At 37.9% G+C, this 17,545-nt stretch overlaps 1 long non-coding RNA gene across 2 annotated transcripts; it reads left to right on the top strand.

The window, feature by feature from the left end:
- The first annotated feature begins 258 nt into the window (after nucleotides 1–258).
- On the top strand, nucleotides 259–13,547 carry LOC115273634. 2 transcript variants are annotated; one of them, XR_003900878.1, is made up of 3 exons: nucleotides 259–437; nucleotides 12,326–12,506; nucleotides 13,500–13,547. It is a non-coding gene; the product is annotated as an uncharacterized LOC115273634 (long non-coding RNA). The 2 variants fall into 2 exon arrangements; XR_003900877.1 differs by having other exon boundaries at nucleotides 13,389–13,504.
- Nucleotides 13,548–17,545: the final 3,998 nt, after the last annotated feature.

Below are 17,545 nucleotides of genomic sequence, written 5' to 3'. Positions count from 1 at the left end.
AGAAGATCTGGTTTAAAGAAAGTGAAGTTTCCAGAGGAGAAGGCAGCAAGATTTGAGGCTTGTCTACTGCCCAATCACGCGGACTTACCCACATAAGCTCTCGTGTGGGCACAGCAGTAGACAAAGAAAGGGATCATAAATGTAGGAGGAGCAAGAAGCCTCTATCATCACAAAGAGAGGGAGTTGCTATTGCAAAAACGGGGAGACCAGAGAGGTAGATGGGAATTTCTGCCACATGATCTGGGCAGGAAGGACTGCTTGGTCCTTCCATGGAGCAGTTCTCAGCACTCCCTTATCTACTGTTTATAGCGAATTGACAAGGACAGTAATCATGACCCAAGAAAGGCATGGTGATCGGGGGTTTTCACACTTTAGCAGACAGGATCTGGATCACTCAACCAGATAAGCCTCTTTCGCCAGCAAAGGTGCCAACAAAGGTGAGGAAAATCTAAATGTGCAGTACCACAGAGAGATACAGGGTCAGCTGCAGCCTCCAACCTAGTTCTAGCCACAGGAAATATGGTCCATCCCAATAATCTTGAAAAATTCCTCAAGAAAATCTTGCTATAATCATAGAGAAGCTGTTTCCAATGGATCTGAGAGCGGCAAAGGGTGGGATGTAGTAGATGCTGATGAGCATTGCCTGTAACCTTAGAGGATCTATTCACTCATCTTCTCAGCTGCCAGGGCATTTGCTCACTGAAAGTTCAGTGGATCCCACCCTCAGCAGCTTACCTGAGGTTAAGCTTTTCCGCAGAGGAATCTCTTATCAATGACTGTCCTATGGATTCTATTGGCTTCAGTATGGGACATCCTTGTAAGACTATTCCAGTGTCAGACCAAGCAGTAGGAAAGGCTGAGGCCTCTGTGGTATCTACATCCTATCACCTTCTTCTCTGAAGTGTCCATTTCCTCTCTCCTTTACAAGAAACCTCATGCCAGCAAATCTCAGCCTTTGAGTCTATTTCCCTGGTCAACCCAACCTATGATACTTCTTTTGATATTGTTCCTCCTTTCCAAAGCTCTTTGCTTAAAAAAAAAAAAAAGTTTCCACTTTCTACTGAGTTTGGAAGTTGAACACCTGAAATTCACACTCAGCATCTGCCCCTCCCTCAGTCTTGGCCATCTTTATCAGTTTACTTATAAAATCTTTCTCAAAATTGTCTATATTCTACTTGAACTATCAATATCCTCATGGGAGCCATAATTATCTGTCTTTACTGACGGTGAAGCTTACTACTCTTATCCTTCTTAATCCATTCTTCACATCGTTGGGAGAGTTATCATCCACATCCACATACCCCAAATCCTTAACCTGTTTTTTGTGATCCTGGATGTGCCAGCCTTGCCTGTAACATGGGACTAAGCTCTGTTCTCCCTTCTCTTTAACTTGCCATGTTTCTTTGAGTTTTTGGACATTTGCACATGCTTCCCCTCTGCATGGGATTCCCCCTTCAGCCCAACTTCTGTAAATGCTGAAAATCTCACTCTTCTCCCCTATAAAAAGGGATGAATCTACCAGTACACAAGACTGTTCAAAGATGAAATAAAATAAGCATATATTTGACATATGTTAGTTTTAAAACTTTTATCCCAGCATTTTAAGTTTTGTCCTGTAATCTTTTTCTCGCACTTTCTCAGAGGCTCAATGTTAAAAGTGAACTTTAAAGGACTGATTTATATCAGTTAAGAAATTTGTAGAGCATCTTGCTGTGCTAGTATCTCCCTGAAGTTGGTAATTACTGTCAGGTTAATAATATCCCCTAGAATTTTGTGTCTTTGTCAAATGTAGATGTTGGCCGCTGTAATTTTCAAAAGACTACTTTGTTCCACAATCTGTTTAAAGAGCAGATAAAAGCTATTAATGAAATTTACACACTTTCAGGGACACTGACATGAAGAAAAAGAAAGATTCCAAATAACTGAGCAAGTAAAAGAACATTAATTAGCATCTAATTAGTGATAGCTGAGTGCAGTGCTCAATGATTTAAAAGTAAATGGAAGCCTTTGTAAATGTATAAGGTGGAAGTATAGGTAAGTTCTCCTTGAGATAAAATTAATGTGACTCTAATATATAAACTCTTAAAAAAAACTGTCAAAGGGAAACAAAGTTTTATCAGGCATCGATATCAGGATAGAACTACCTTTTACATCAAAAGGGAAGGACACATAAGGGACTACGTAAGCTTCTGAAATAGTTTGATTCTGGAGATAAAAACAAATATTTAAGCCAGCCATAATGATGTCATTTAAGTCAAACTGCTAGAAAACTTTAAGATACTATCATTTAAGATAATCTAAGGAAATATCTCATTTATAGTTCAAAACCCTAGGTTGTGAATACTAAGTTAAAAAGAAAAAAGCATCATTAGCATCTTTAAGAAATTAAAAGTTCAGGGGTGCCTGGGTGGCTCAGTTTATTAAGCGATCAACTCTTGCTTTAAGCTCAGGTCATGATCTAACAGTTTTGGGAGTTCAAGCCCATGTTGGGCTCCGCAGTTGGCAACAGGGAGCCTGCTTGGAAATCTCTTTCTCCCCCTCTTTCTCCACCCTTTCCCTGCGCTAGACTCATTCAGTCTCTGTCTCTCTTAAGATTAAACAAAACAAAACAAAACAAAAACCTTGAAAAAAGAAATCAAACGTTTAAATTCAACATTCAGCAGCATATCAAATTCTTCTTGGAAGATTCCTTTTAATTTTCCGAGATGCAGGTTAGGAATTGTTCTAGTAAACAACATTCTGCTGTTACCAGGAAAGAGACATCAAAATAGATGACCGTGACAAAGATGAAGGCATCTGAGCCAGCAGATCTGAGTACCTGAGTACTGTCATAGTTCTAAAAGAGCTGGACTTTGTACTCAGGAAGATTTCAACCAATTCTATTTTTACTTATTGGCTGTGTAACTTAGGCAAGCTACTTGGCCTTTTTAAGCCCCCTGTTTCCTCATCTGGTAAATGGAGGTAATAATACATGCTCACGGTGCTGCTGTAAAGGACACAGTAAGTATATAAAATGGGGTTCCAGATTCAGATTCTAGCAGTGTGACCCCAGGAACAACATTTCTTTTCTTTTTCTGGCTCTGAGATAAAATTGACATGTAACACTTTGTTAAGTCGAAGGTGCTCAACATGATGATTGACATACCTACATACTGCAAAATGATTACCACAGTAAGATGAGTTAACACCTGTATACCTCATATACACAAACAAGAATTGGTGAAAACCTTTAAGATGTAGTTTCTTAGCAATTTTCAAGTACATAAAACAGTATTGTTAACGACCCATGTTCTACATTAGATCCCTAGAATGGATTCATTTTATCACTAGGAGTCTGTACACTTTGACCAGCTCCCATTACCCCCATTGCCTGGCAACCAGCAATCTACTGGACTTCTGTGATTTCAGTTTTAATTGATTCCACATATAAGTGATATCATGCCGCATTTGTCTTTCACTTTTTGGCTTATTTCTTTTAGTATAATGCTCTGGAGGTCTATTAGTGTTGCTGCAAAAGTCAGAGTTTCCTTCTTTCTAATGGATGAATAATATTCCACTGTATACATAGAACATGTTTTCTTTATCCATTGATTTGTTGATGAACATGCAAGTTGCTGTCATTCTTGGCTATTCTGAATAATGCCTCAATGAATATGGGAATATAGAGGTCTCTTCAAGATAGTGGTTTTGTTTTCTTTGTGTATAAACCAAGAAGTGAGATTACTGGATTAAATGGTAGTTTTATTTTTATTTTTTTAATTTTTAATGTTTATTTTTTGAGAGAGAGCGAGTGAGCGTGCGCACACTGGAGAGGAGAGGAGAGGAGAGAGAGAGAGAGAGAGAGAGAGAGAGAGAGAGAGAGAGAGAAAGCTAGCGAGTAGGAGAGGGGTAGAGAGAGAAAGGGAGATACAGAATCTTAATATCTGAAGCAGGCTCCAGGACTGAGCTGTCAACATAGAGCCCGATGTGATGACATGAACTCTTCAATCAGACCTAAGCTGAAGTTGGGCACTCAAGTGACTGAGCCACTCAGAATTCCATTTTATTTTTAGTGTTTTGAGACATCACCATACTCCTTCTTACAGTGACTGTACCAATTTACATTTCTACCAACAGTGCACAAGAACTCCCTTTTTCCCACATCCTCAATGTCAACACTTCTTGTCTTTTTGCTGGTAACTATTCTAATAAGTGTGAGGTGATATCTCATTGTGATTTTTTTTAATTTGCATTTTCTTAGGGCTCATATTCCTGACACTGATCCTAGGCTGACACAGTCCTGGCACATGTTATGTATGCCAAATACTCAGGACCTGCTGGACAGACACTGCTATCATTTAAAACAATTATTTGTTTCACATATTTGAATATTTGTCCCAAATTCATCAAGATAGTAAATGATTTAATTTGGCCATAAGACACCATAATCAGAGACTGAAAATAGTTGGGGAAATAAGGTAATCCTGGGAGTAAGGAGTGGGAAAGTGAGAAAAAAGAGTAAGATGAATAATTCAGTTACTGGAGGCATTTGTGAGGTCAATAAACTATATGCCTGTGTTATACTTTAAAAATTGAAACAATCATATAATGAAATGCAGAAATATTAAGACCTGAAGAGTTCCTCTTAATGCAGAATTGACTAGAATGGGACATGGGGAAAATGGGACATGAGGTTATCCCAGAACTTTGGAGAACCCTGTGAACAAATGGCCACGTAACTCACAATGATCACTGTTGAGGAACTGGCCCCAAGAGGGATTCTGAAAATGGCTTGTTAGTCCCTTGTCACTACCTTGGGTGGCTGTGATTTCATTTTAAGAATTTCTTAGCTCTGGTGTCTTTCATGTTTCAGAGAAGTCAAGTGAAGCTCCTGTAGTTACGGCCTGAAGTAACTCGAAAAGACCTGTAATTTTATTCTCCATGTTTATTTAATTAAACAAATGGAAATCTGCCACCTTGCCAAATATATTATCCTTAGCCAATTAAGTCATTAACAGAGGCTCAAGGACTGATTTCTCCATTAAGAGAAATAATTTTCTGACATATCATTTTTGGATTGAATGCTGATTAGCCTTTCAACCTAAATCTAAACTATGAAAGCTGAACAGTTTAAAAAGCAAACCTGAAAAACAAGAATATTGGGTATAGGGTTTTTGCTGTCTTAGACATTAGCCAATAACCATGTATGCTTACTGGGAATTTGAAATATGACTAATCCAAGTTGAAATGTGCTATAAGTATAAATATAAGCTGAATTCTGAAACTTAACAAAAATATAGAATATAAAATATCTTACAGATAATTTCAATATTTATATATAAGAAAATGACTCTTTGGATATATGGACTTAAATAATGTATTATTAAAATTAAATTTATCTTTGGGGCTCCTGGGTGGCTCAGTTGGTAAAACTTTGACTTCAGTTCAGGTTATGATCTCACAGCCCCTGAGTTCGAGCCCCAAGTTGGGCTCTGTGGTGACAGCTCAGAGCCTGGTGCCTATTTCAGATTCTGTATCTCCCTCTCTCTGCATGTCCCTTACTCACACTAGACTGATTATGGGGATTAAGAGAGATCAGACATTCAGAATTTTACCACAGGGCTTGACACTTGACACAAACTAAGTCTGTTGGTGATAATATCCAAAAATAAATTATTTATAAGAACAAAAGATTATGAATGAATATTATACCAAAGGCAAGGGGTAAATGCTGTGAGCCTTGGGTATACAGAGAGGTTGTGAAGCACCAAGAGAAATTCCAAACCATCATTACAAAGTAAACAGCTTTTTGTCATGACATTGTTACATTTTACAAAACTTTGTTATGACAGTGGTATATGATGATGCAATATACAGAATTCTGTTGTGTTTCTATACACTAATACTGAAATAGTAAAAAGAGAAAGAAGAAAACACTTTCATTTATGATTGCATCAAAATGAATAAAAATACTTAGGAATAAATTAACTAAGTAGGTAAAAGATTCATACTAGGAAAACTATAAGACATTGATGAAGGAAATTGAACCAACACAAATACATGGAAAGATATACCATGTTCATGCACTGGAAGAATTATTATTGTTAAAATGTCCATACCACCCAAAGCCATCTACAGGTTTAATGCAATCCCTATAAATATATCAAGAGTATTTTTCACAGGACTAGAATAATCATAAAATTTGTTTGGAACCAGAAGAGACCCCTGAATAGGCAAAGTAATGTGAGAAAGAACAAAGCTGGAGGGATCACAATTCCAAATTTCAAACTATACTACAAATATATAGTAATCAACACAAAATGATACTGATACAAAAATAGACACCTAGATAAATCAAAGAGATTTGAGCCCAGAAATAAGTTCATGTTGATATGGTCAAATAATCTATGACAAAGAGACAGTATACAGTCATTGTATATTATGAGACAATGAAGAGACAATATACAGTCACTTCAATAAATGGTCCTGTGGAAACCTGACAGCTACATGCAAAAGAATGAAAATTACTTTCTTGTGCCATACAAAAAAAACCTCAAAATGGATTAGGTGTCTAAATATAAGACTAGAAACCATATAACTCATAAAACAAAACATAGTAAACTCATGAATATTGGCTTTAGCAATATTTCTTTTGAAATATCTCCCCATCAAGGGAAACAAAAGTAAAAATAAACTATTAGAACTATGCCAAAAGAAAAAGCTTCTGCACAGTGAAGGAAACCATCATCAAAATAAAAGGCAACCTTCTAAATGAGGGAATATATTTACAAATGATATATCTGGTAAAGATTAAAATCTAAAGTATATGAAAAACTCATATAATTTAACATACCCAAAACAAATAATCCAATTAAAAATGGGCAGATGTGCTGAGTAGACATTTACAGAAAGATATGCAGATGGCCAACAGACACATGAAACAATGCTCATCACTAAGCATCAAGGAACGCAATTTAAAACACAGTGAGATATCACCTTACACATGTCAGAACGGCTTGTGTAAAATGACAAGATTAATAAGTGTTGCCAAGGATGTGGAGAAAAAGGAACACTTGTGCACTATTCATGGAAATGTAAATTGGCAAAGCCACTCTGGATAACAGAATGGAGATTCCTTGAAAAAATACAAATATAAGTACTGTGCAATCCAGGATTTGTATTTCTGGGTATTTACTTGAATTAAAGAAAGCACTAATCTGAAAAAATAGAGGCACCCCCCTCCATTTACTGCAGCATTATTTACAATAGCCAAAGTATGGAAGCAACCCGACTGTCCATCAGTAGATGAATGGATAAAACCATGGTGTATTCACAGTGGAATATTACTCAGCCATAAAAGAGAATGAAATCTTGCCCTTTAGGACATGGATGGACCTAGAGAGTATTATGCTACGTGAAATAGGTCAGGCAGAGAAAAACAGATACCATGTGATTTCACTTACACGTGGAGTCTCAAAACTCTGTGTTTCCCACTCTCTCTGCCCCTCCCCTGATCATGCTAGCTAGCTCTCTCTCTCAAAAATAAATAATATTTTAAAATGCATTAACAAAATAAACATTAAAAAATGATCACAAATTTATATCAACTTTGTGGTCCCATAAATACCAAAGCGAGTTAATGAAACCACTCAAAATTTCTTAATTATTTTCAAATATCTCATATATTTTACATTCATTGTGACATATACACAATGTTTTTTCTTTGTTTCAAATAATTCTGAAAATATATATCTATAATTCAGCACAAGACAAGCAGATTCTTATGCTTTCTTCCTACCTCCTCTATCTCCGGCTTACTCATTTGTCATTCACATCAATTTAGGCTTGTTTTTTTTTTTTCCAAAAAATTTTTCAACTCCTAGATTCCACACCATAAAAGAGCCAAGATCTGACACAAGAATCAATAATTCCTCCTTTAAAGAGGAGAACCTGAAGGAGGGAAAGATTTCAAACACTTATAAATGAAAAAGTGAAAAATACGAAATGGTACAAAATAGCACATGTCATAATAGTTACGAAAAAAGTCCTGCATCCTGGGGCTATGTGGTGACAGCCAATATTCTTTGAGAGTTGAGTGGGTGGTGGATAAGGCAGGAGAGTGAGATTAATCATCTGTAGCACCCAAATAAAAAAAGAAGGTTTGGGATTGGTTTTCTTCCAGAGAAGGCCATGCTTTCTAGCTACAACATAATGACATTTGGATTGACTGAAAGAAACTGAAGGTAACAGCGTTGTCCAAAAATTAACAGCAAGCCTCAGAGAGAGGCACAGCACTGCATTCTGCAAACTTGCTTCTCTAGAGTGGCATTAGTACCCACTCTTATTTGCCTTTGGGAAAAGTTGGCCACAGAGATAGGATGGAAACACCGAGACTGTATGGAATAAATGGGGTTTGCAAGAAGGGAGTAAAGAATGTGGCTGATGTTATGACTCTGGAGCCCCCACGGAAGTCTTGGGAAGTGCTGTGCATACAACCTTCCCAACCCACTGTGATTTTCTTTAGCACTGTGGGGGTAGAGCAGGCTTAGCGGACAGGCCATACATCTTTATAACGCCTGTATCCAGAGGTAGAGCTGTCCTATGCCATGTATTTGATAAAGATGAGGGAACTTTTTAAAAATTTTCTTAGCTCAGAACAGCTCTCCCCCTTCCCTTGGGGTACAAGTTTCTCTCCAACTCCAGCCAAGCATTTGTTATGAAGTTGCCTTCGCCTCACATGAATGGGCATGTGACTCTTGAATGACTGAGTCTGAGTTCTTGTTCCCCCACAGTTCTGCTCCCAGGCATAATTAGGTGATTAAAAAATAGGCTAAGAAGGAGAATCCTTCCCTGAGGGTTTTTTTTTTGACTTGAGGGAGTTGGGGGAAAAGTTATTTTTTAAGTTCAGAGTCCTAAATATATAAGTACAGAACTACCTGCAACCCTAGGGCCAGGTTTGTGGGAAAGAGCAGCTTACAAGAAGAAAATAACATACAGAAAGGAAAACAAAGAAAAGGGAGTAAGTGGTGATTCACTGTTACAGCAATAGGCGCAGTGTTCCCTGAAACCAGCCCTACAGTTGACCATTCTGTATTTTGCTTACATAAGCCAATAAGTCAACCCTAATTTTTGCTTACCCTATTCCAACGAGCCTTGTTACTTGTGATCAGCATGGTCCTTAGGAAAACAAAGAATTTGCATTGTTTACACCAATGCATATACTGGTTAAGAGTGGATTTGGTAAAGGAAATCACGTAATGCTTGCTAGAGGAGGTGGCATTTGAAGCAAGGTAGGGCTCCCACAGAAGGAAACACATTCCTGGTGCAAGAAACCACATGGACAAAATGCAAGGCACTAGAAAGTGCTGAATGTATTCACGGCAGAGATCGGTTTGGTCAGAGCAAGAGAGAAAAAAATGTACACATCCTCCCATAGAGATTTCCACAGCTGACATGTCCTCATCTCTCTGATTTCAGCTCAAAAGCTACCTCCTCAAAGGAGATTCTGCTGACCATCCGCATGCTTCCAGTCATTGACAGTTATATATTGGTTTTGTTGAATGTGTAGCACTGATGCCAGGTGCAATTATCTAGATTGTTGGCTCACTATTCTGTTGTCTGTCTCCTCCAGTGGGACTGTGAGTTCACAGAAACAGGTGTTTTGTTCATCTTGCACACCTACTCGCCAGTGCCTACAAAGGAGCCTGCGTGAAGCAGGTGCTAAGTACCTACCTATTGAGAGAGAAGTGGGTGGGAATAGAAAGAAAAGTCAGAGCCAGATGAGAACCGTAGAAATCAAACTTCAGGCAGAAGAAAATAAAGGTCTGGAAATATATTATCAGAGCTATGCTTTTAGGAGGCTGACTCATTTGGTGTGTAGGAGGTGGGAAGTGGGTGAGGACTGACAGGGATGGCAGGCCATTGCAAATGCCCAGGCAACAGGTAATGTTTGTTGGCTGAGTGAATTATTTGAAGGATTGTGAGTCTTCATAATTACAACAAAGAGAAAAGTGCTAAATGCAAAATATCTTTTTTTTCCCTTCTCCTCCACCTCTCAGAGCTGGTTTACCAGTAGACTCTCTTTTTCCTTCTGGTAATGATTTTCCAAAAAGCATCTTTCAAATGAATCTACAATGCCTGCCAATCCCCCACCTTGCCTCATCTCTTTAAAAAGAGAACAGTGACAATAGTTGTTCAATCACATAATAAAAACGTCAAAATCTGCAATCATGAGTTCCCCAAGCTTCCACGTCCCTGAGATAGAACAAATCAATCTTAAACACCCACATAAACTCTTGCTCATCCAACAGACCCCCTTTGTAGTATCTTCATAGACCATGTGTGTTTAGTTTGGGTATTCATTTAATTTTGCAGGTTTTTACATTTGACATAAATAGTCTCATATTACATATTGCTACATTATAGCTTTATTATCTTTAAACATCTGACTTAGGGATTTAGCCAAAGTAATATGTAACTTGAGTCTATTACCACTATATATATTCTCATTGTGTGAGGACTGTGTACTTTAAATACTTTCCTACTCAAGAACATTTTAGTTCTATTTTTTTTTAATTTCTTACACAATGGTACACTGAACATGCCTGTATATGTTTCCTTGTAATCTTATGCAAGGAAATCTCCATTTCTAAGCATGAAGTTGCTGAATCGAATGTATAATATTCTACTTTATGATTTCGTCTAATTGTCCTGAAAGACTGCTGTATCACTGATACATCTTGTAGAAGCATATGAAGCTATTTTCCCATATCCCTGTTATATTCCCTCGGAATTGTAAGACATTTAGATTTTGTTATATTTACACATATATAGTCAGTATGTATTATTTTGCATCTTTTAATTCTTGTGTGTTCAAAAACATTTTCTTGTAGTTCTTGGCCATTTGATTACTCTTCTGGAATATGTTAACAATTTTTGCCTACTTTTGTCTGTTTATTTGTGCATCTTTTGTATCTTTTGTAGTCCTTTATTAACTCTGGGGTCCCTTCTCAACCCTGCTATAAAGATACTCTCCTCTATTTTCTTCTTTTAAAACTTTAATACACCAGAATTTAATTTTGCATTAACCTTGTGCTCTTCTTCTCATCATCTCTGCACTTAATTTCCTTTTATCTCCCCTCCCCCAAACCTCTCTAATTCCTGACTCTTCTACAGAACAGATTCATTCTCACTTCCAAGCTCCCCAACTGCTCCTTCCCATCCATGAAAACCCCCCTTCTCTAGAGTCTTCAACTATCTGTCAATGCATTAATAACTTTTTGCCTAACATAAGAGTTATTAACTCAAATACTGTAACAAACAGACAGATAATCTAAACAGATAAAATGAGCCCAAATTAAGGCAATCAGGAGTTTTGAGACTGTGTTAAAATGAAGATGACATGTTCCTGCTTAAATAACCAAATACCACTACGGTAGAATATGGTCTTAGCTTGCCTTGCTCATCTGACATTATGAGTTTTCCTGTTAGAACTATAGATTTTTATGTGAAATCCCCTGAATTTTAAATATTGGTAGATAGTGTGAGCATTTTTAATAAGTAGTATGTGGGTAGGGCATTTTGGTGGCTCAGTCAGTTAAGCGTCTGACTTTGACTCAGGTCATGAGCTCACCATTCATGAGTTTGAGCCTCGCATTGGGCTTTCTTCTGTCAGCGAAGAGCCTGCTTTGTATCCTCTATCTCCCTCGCCACCCCCTTCCTCTCACAAAAGTACGTAACTATTAAAGTAGTAGTAGGTGGATCAAAATAAAATATATCTTTCAAGTAAGATGAGCTCTTTGGCCTCTTATTGTTTCTAGTAAGACAGTGATTCATTAAAATCATTTGTTTCCTCAATTAAACCATAATCCCTTTGTGTATAGGAATACTCACTTTGTATCTGCCACAGAACTTATCACAGACACAAAAGCATGAAAATGTTCAATGTGTCTTGTTGATTGACAGAGGACTTCATAATCAAGTATGAGTACACAGACCTCCCTGTAGCCAAATTTTGAGGTGGGATTTTAATAGGATTATTTCAAAGCCAGTTAAAATGACCAACAGTCTGTCCGCCCACTTTGTATTTGACATTCCAGCCAACCTCACATTCACAAAAATGTAAACATATGTTCCCAATGTCCAGCTTTCTTCACCCATGTAGTCTAATGCAATCAATCCATAAGCTTCTAAGATAGTTTTGGTATTCATGTTGAAAGAACAGTTGTACTGTTCTTAGAGAAGCAGGGGTGGGGTAGAGAGAGACGTAGAATACAGGTTCGGTTGCACTGCTTTCTAGAGAAAAACAATCTTGGTTTAAAGGAAATTTAAGGCATCACCATTCCAGTTTTATTTACAGCCCTGAAGACGTGCACTCGGAATCCAGCCTCTTTCTTCACCTGGTCCAGCTCATGGACAGATAGTGAATCACCTAGAGGCTCATCTTACTGGAGATCAATCAGAGGGGACTGGAATCTGAACACTGGATCCCAAGCTACATTTCTTCATGAGGAAAGGTGGCTGACAAGGTCTGTCTCTGTGCTGTCAGATTAATCCCTATTTCAGTGAGTGCAGAGGCAGGGTCTGATGCTAGTTAATAGCACAGCCAGTCGCATAGGAGAGTGCCTCTCAGACATTCTACTTAGCAGCCATATGTCACAGGTTGAATGATAGACCCCAAAAATAGAGGTCTATATTTGAAACCCCAGAACCTGTGAATGTTAACTTACTGGGGGAACAACAACAACAACAACAAAAACAACATCTTTGCAGTTGTAATTAGAGATCTGGAGATGAGGAGATGATCCTGGATGATGGAGATGGATCCAAAATCTAATGAGTGCTTGCATGATAGAGAAGAGGCTTAGACAGGGTCACATAGAAGAGAAGGTGATATGAAGACAGAGGCAGAGATTGGATGTGGCATCAAACTAAGGAAGCCAAGGAATGCTAATAGTAATTCAAAGTTGGGAAAGGCAAGGAAAGATTGTAGAACCTGGAGGCAGAGAGGCTTTGCCAACACCTTGGTTTTAGACATCTGGCCTCAGGAGCTGTGAGAAACTAAATTTCTCTTGTTTAAGGTCACATGACATCTGGTAATGTGTTATGACAGCCACAGGAAACTAATAAACTAGGTGGCTTCAGATATGTATTTAACCTCCCTGTACTATCAACTTTTAAAAAGGCACAATAATAGTGTTTATCTAACTGGGATTTTTTGAAGATCAAATTAGGTCATAGCAGTAAAGCACTGCCTAAGTGGTGGTTGTGAACTGTAAGTATGAACTTATTTGTCATTGTAAAGGGGCCACACAGGTATTATTTATTAACATTGTGACCTGCCATTTTGATCTACTGACCAGATCTCTGTCAGCACCCCAACTAGGTGATTTTTTCATTTTGTTCCCAAGGCTGCAAGGTCGCACAGGCGAAAATTCTCAGTCGAAGCTCCTTTCCAACTGAAATGCCACACATTTCCCTTTTTTAAGGTGACAGTTTCTATCTAACCTTCTCTAACCCAGGACCTATGCGGGGGAAAGGGCACATAACACTGAAGTGACTTACATCCCATCTACAGGGAACTAGCAAATGAAGATTATCCAGCATCCTGCTTGCAGCAATAAAGTCAAAGCTTGAAAGGGCCTTTTTTTTAGTGTGTGTCTCTCTTCTTTTCTATTTTGGGGTATCTGGATGAATCTGTGTGTCAATGTGAACCTCTCTGCATTGCTGTGTGTATGTCTATGTGTGCCAGGTGTGATGCCTATATACCATTATCCTTGTATGTGTGCATATGTGTGGGTATGTGTGTCTACTGTCCATGAGTCTTTGGTAATGAGTGTGAGTGTGTGAGTGTGAGTGTGTGTGTGTGTGTGTGTGTAATTCTCTTCAACCATGTCTGTGGCTGTCTATGTGTCCACTTCTCTGTGTAAGTATGCATGTCTGTGTCTCAGTGTGCCTATATCTCTGACCTATATAGAAGTACCTGATATTTACTGAACAATGAATAGTATCAAGGAACTTCAATCTCCTCAGCAATGCTGCTTAATGAATCCATACTACTGTCAAGCCTCTTGGAAAATGCAGAACAGTGACTCTTGATACTGAATGCAAAGGAAAAAAAAATTGCCTGAGAGTTTTAAAATACTGCATCCATGAATCCCAGATAATACACTTAGATATTCTGAAATACAAAAAAATGTTATAAGGTAGGGCGCAGACATCAGCATTTCTTAAACAAAACTTTGCAAGTGATTCTACTCTTCCTCTGAATGAATGACTCTGACTCTGCCAGCTAAAAAGCCAGGCCTCTGCTGGTTCCGTGGAAAACCTGAAACTTTCTTGCTTCATTTGTGTGTGACGTTAATTTTATCACAACACAACAGGGAGGATTTAATTAATTTGTCTGGTGTAGCAGAGGATGAGCTGTCCCCTTTCCTGCTCCAGATGATTAGCCATCAGAGGAGCCTGTAAGTTCATAGCTTGCATATTAACCCACAGAAACAAGAGAGCATCCCCTCCCAGCCCACCTTCCTTCACTGCAGCTTAGCGCGTTATCTCACTTTCATTTGTAGGATATCTAATTAATAAGCTATGGCCCTGCTTAGATGTTCATATAAACGCTTTATATTCACTGCATGTACTTGACAAACAGAAAGAGGATGTATAGTATAATAAAACAAGTCTTCATAAAAATTTAAATGTGTTTTGGAGCATTCTTTCAGAGGAATAAAAAGAGGAGGGCAGGAAATAAGACAAAATTGCTAACCTTGGAGGGAACGTTAGAATCCAAAAGACCTGAAAAAGAAAATCTCAGATATTTAAAATGTGGGAGCAGAGCTCTAGTCCCTAACACAGCTTTGTGAAAATTGGAAAAAACATTTTGCTTTCTCCAAGTTACAACCCCGGCCTGCCTCACTGGATGAATGTTTTCTAGCAATGGGCTTCCTGCAGTCCTGCTTGGGGGGGATGATAAATAGGTCTGACCATCAGCATTGTCTTGTGACACTCTCACTCCTGAATTCCATCTCACACCCTCAGAGAAGACTCATTCAGACATCCAGGTATTTAAACTCTGTCATCCACATTTATTAGAGATTAAAAACACTACATTTTCTAATATATTCAACTATCCTTAACAGTGCATCAAAACATAGGAGGTACTTAACAAATATTGGTTAAAGGCATATATTACTGTCCAATGACAAGTTGCTTCTGAATGAGCAACTTAGATCTCTCTCAACAAACAAGAAGCTACAGACCCAATGGGAAACATTTATCTCCAAATTTGTCAACAAGAGAACATTCTTTGGACAAAGTAGTTTTGGAAGATCACCAAAAGGATAGAGGTAGGAAACATAGTACTGTATTTACCAGCATTACTTTTGATAATTCAACCCCAGTATTAAAGGAAATTAAAAATGGTATATATATATATACAATGGAGTATTACATGGCAATGAGAAAGAATGAAATCTGGCCATTTGTAGCAAAGTCTATGGACCTCGAGGGTGTCATGCTAAGCGAAATAAGTCAGGCAGAGAACAGATACCATATGTTTGCACTCATAGGTCTAACAGGAAAACAGGAGAAACCTAATGGAGGACCAGGAGGAGGGGAAGAGGGAAAGAGAGTTGGGGAAAGAGAGGGATGCAAAACTTGAGAGACTATTGAATACTGAAAATGAACCAAGACTTCAGGGGGGAGGGGGAGGGGGAAAAGAGGTGGTGGTGATGGAGGAGGGCACTTGTGGGGAAGAGCATGGGGTGTTATATGGAAACCAATTTGACAATAAACTATTTTTTTTAAATGCTATTATTCTTCCAGATATTTCTATTCAGTGGTTAGCAACATTTCAGAGTCCCTAAACATGGGTTTTTGTATAATTGGAATGGTGTGGTGGCTTTGTAATGTGTCAAATTGACTATGCTGAAGTATATTTCCCAGAATTTCAATCCCTGTAAGTTCCTGGTTGTCTTATCTCCAATTAAATCTTCTTGAGAGCTTCCAAAAGTGAGTGTAAAGCAGTAATCTCTTATACCCTCAGAAGTTCAGTGTACAGCAGGGCCTAATGCATGTCATGGAAAATTTTGCACATCTTCTGATTTAACTTGTTGCTTTAGATATCAACCATGTGCTAGTTCCAGCTGCATAGAATCTCTTCTTGTGGCTTCTCTAAATCCTGAGATAGTTACTGGGGTAGAACTATGACAAGAGCTCTGGTTTCCTTTGAAAGTCATGCAAGACCATGAGTTTACGGCTTGTTAATAGGAAGTGGCCACTACAGAAAGAGATTCAAATTCCTGCTCTCTCTTTGCAAGACCAAGTTGTATCTACTTTCTCCTCCTTCAAACATCTCTCAATCCAGATGACTTGTCCTGTCTTCAGGTTTACAACCAGAGTTAGAAGGAACAAACTGACATGACATTACCAGATTCCAAAGTTGTAAATGATCAGGTTATTATAATATATAAATTATATAGCATTGCTTCTGGTGGTTCTCATTCTCTGATTGAAGCCTGAAGCTGATGCTGGAAATAGTTTCAAAGGAAAAGAGCTTTAAGGATAGGTTCTCAGAATTGACTATGAGCTTTCTGGAAATGGTTTCTTGGTATGTTTAGATTTAGCGATGTTAAACTTTTTCCAGTGGTAAATAAACACACAGAGGTCAAGCAGCTAATTAAATGATCATTTGCTGATGCTTATTTACAAACATACATGTATTTATTGTAAATAAATGGTTGCAGTCACTATTTCATGAAAATTATTACAGTGTGATTGTTCTGTTGCTTTAAATTCACTGGGGATATTGGAATAAAATTATGAGCTCAGGGCTTTGTATTTTCAGCTCAAGTACAGTTTAAGAAACTCTGAAGCTTCTGTGATTGCCCAAAAAGAAAACCCAGTGGCAGGATTGAGATTTTTGAAAGCCAAACTCAATCATGCAGATAGCTGAATGACAACATAAATTTCCAAGCTTACAAGGTCTTTTATATCAAAGTTAAGACATTCATTATGAAGAAATAAGAGCATAGAATTGGGATAGGGGTATATGGAAAGAATCTGATGAAGTAGGGGGAATTTGACTTACAAATTCTACTTAACCTTTCTTGTCAAGTCAAAAACCAAGGGCAGGGGGGATCTTAAGTCAAAAGCAATAATCAGAATCAAAGTCAGATATAACACAGATTGGAATTATCAGAGAATTTTAAACATGACTAGTATGTTAAAGTCTCAAATAGAAAAGGTGGACAGCATGCAAGATCAAATGAGTGACATGAGCAGAAGGATGACCATCATAAGAAAGAATTACAAGGAAATACTGGACTTTGAAAACATAGTAATATAAATGAAGAAAACGCTCCTTGGGATTATCAGTAATCTTGACACAACTAAGGAAATAATAAACCTAAAGATAAATCAATAGAAATTATCTGAACTGAAAAGCAAATAGACACAAAACAACAAAAGGGAACAGAATGTCCAAACAAAACAGAAAAAGAGGGAGGAAGAATATAACAGAGAAAACCACAAGATAATCAGTTTTAATCTAGGCATAGCAGTCATTAGT

This window comes from Suricata suricatta, chromosome 2 (genome assembly GCF_006229205.1).
Source record: "Suricata suricatta isolate VVHF042 chromosome 2, meerkat_22Aug2017_6uvM2_HiC, whole genome shotgun sequence".
NCBI lineage: Eukaryota > Metazoa > Chordata > Mammalia > Carnivora > Herpestidae > Suricata > Suricata suricatta.
Note: the sequence above shows the minus strand (reverse complement) of the source record. Positions and strands in the feature narration are given on the sequence as shown.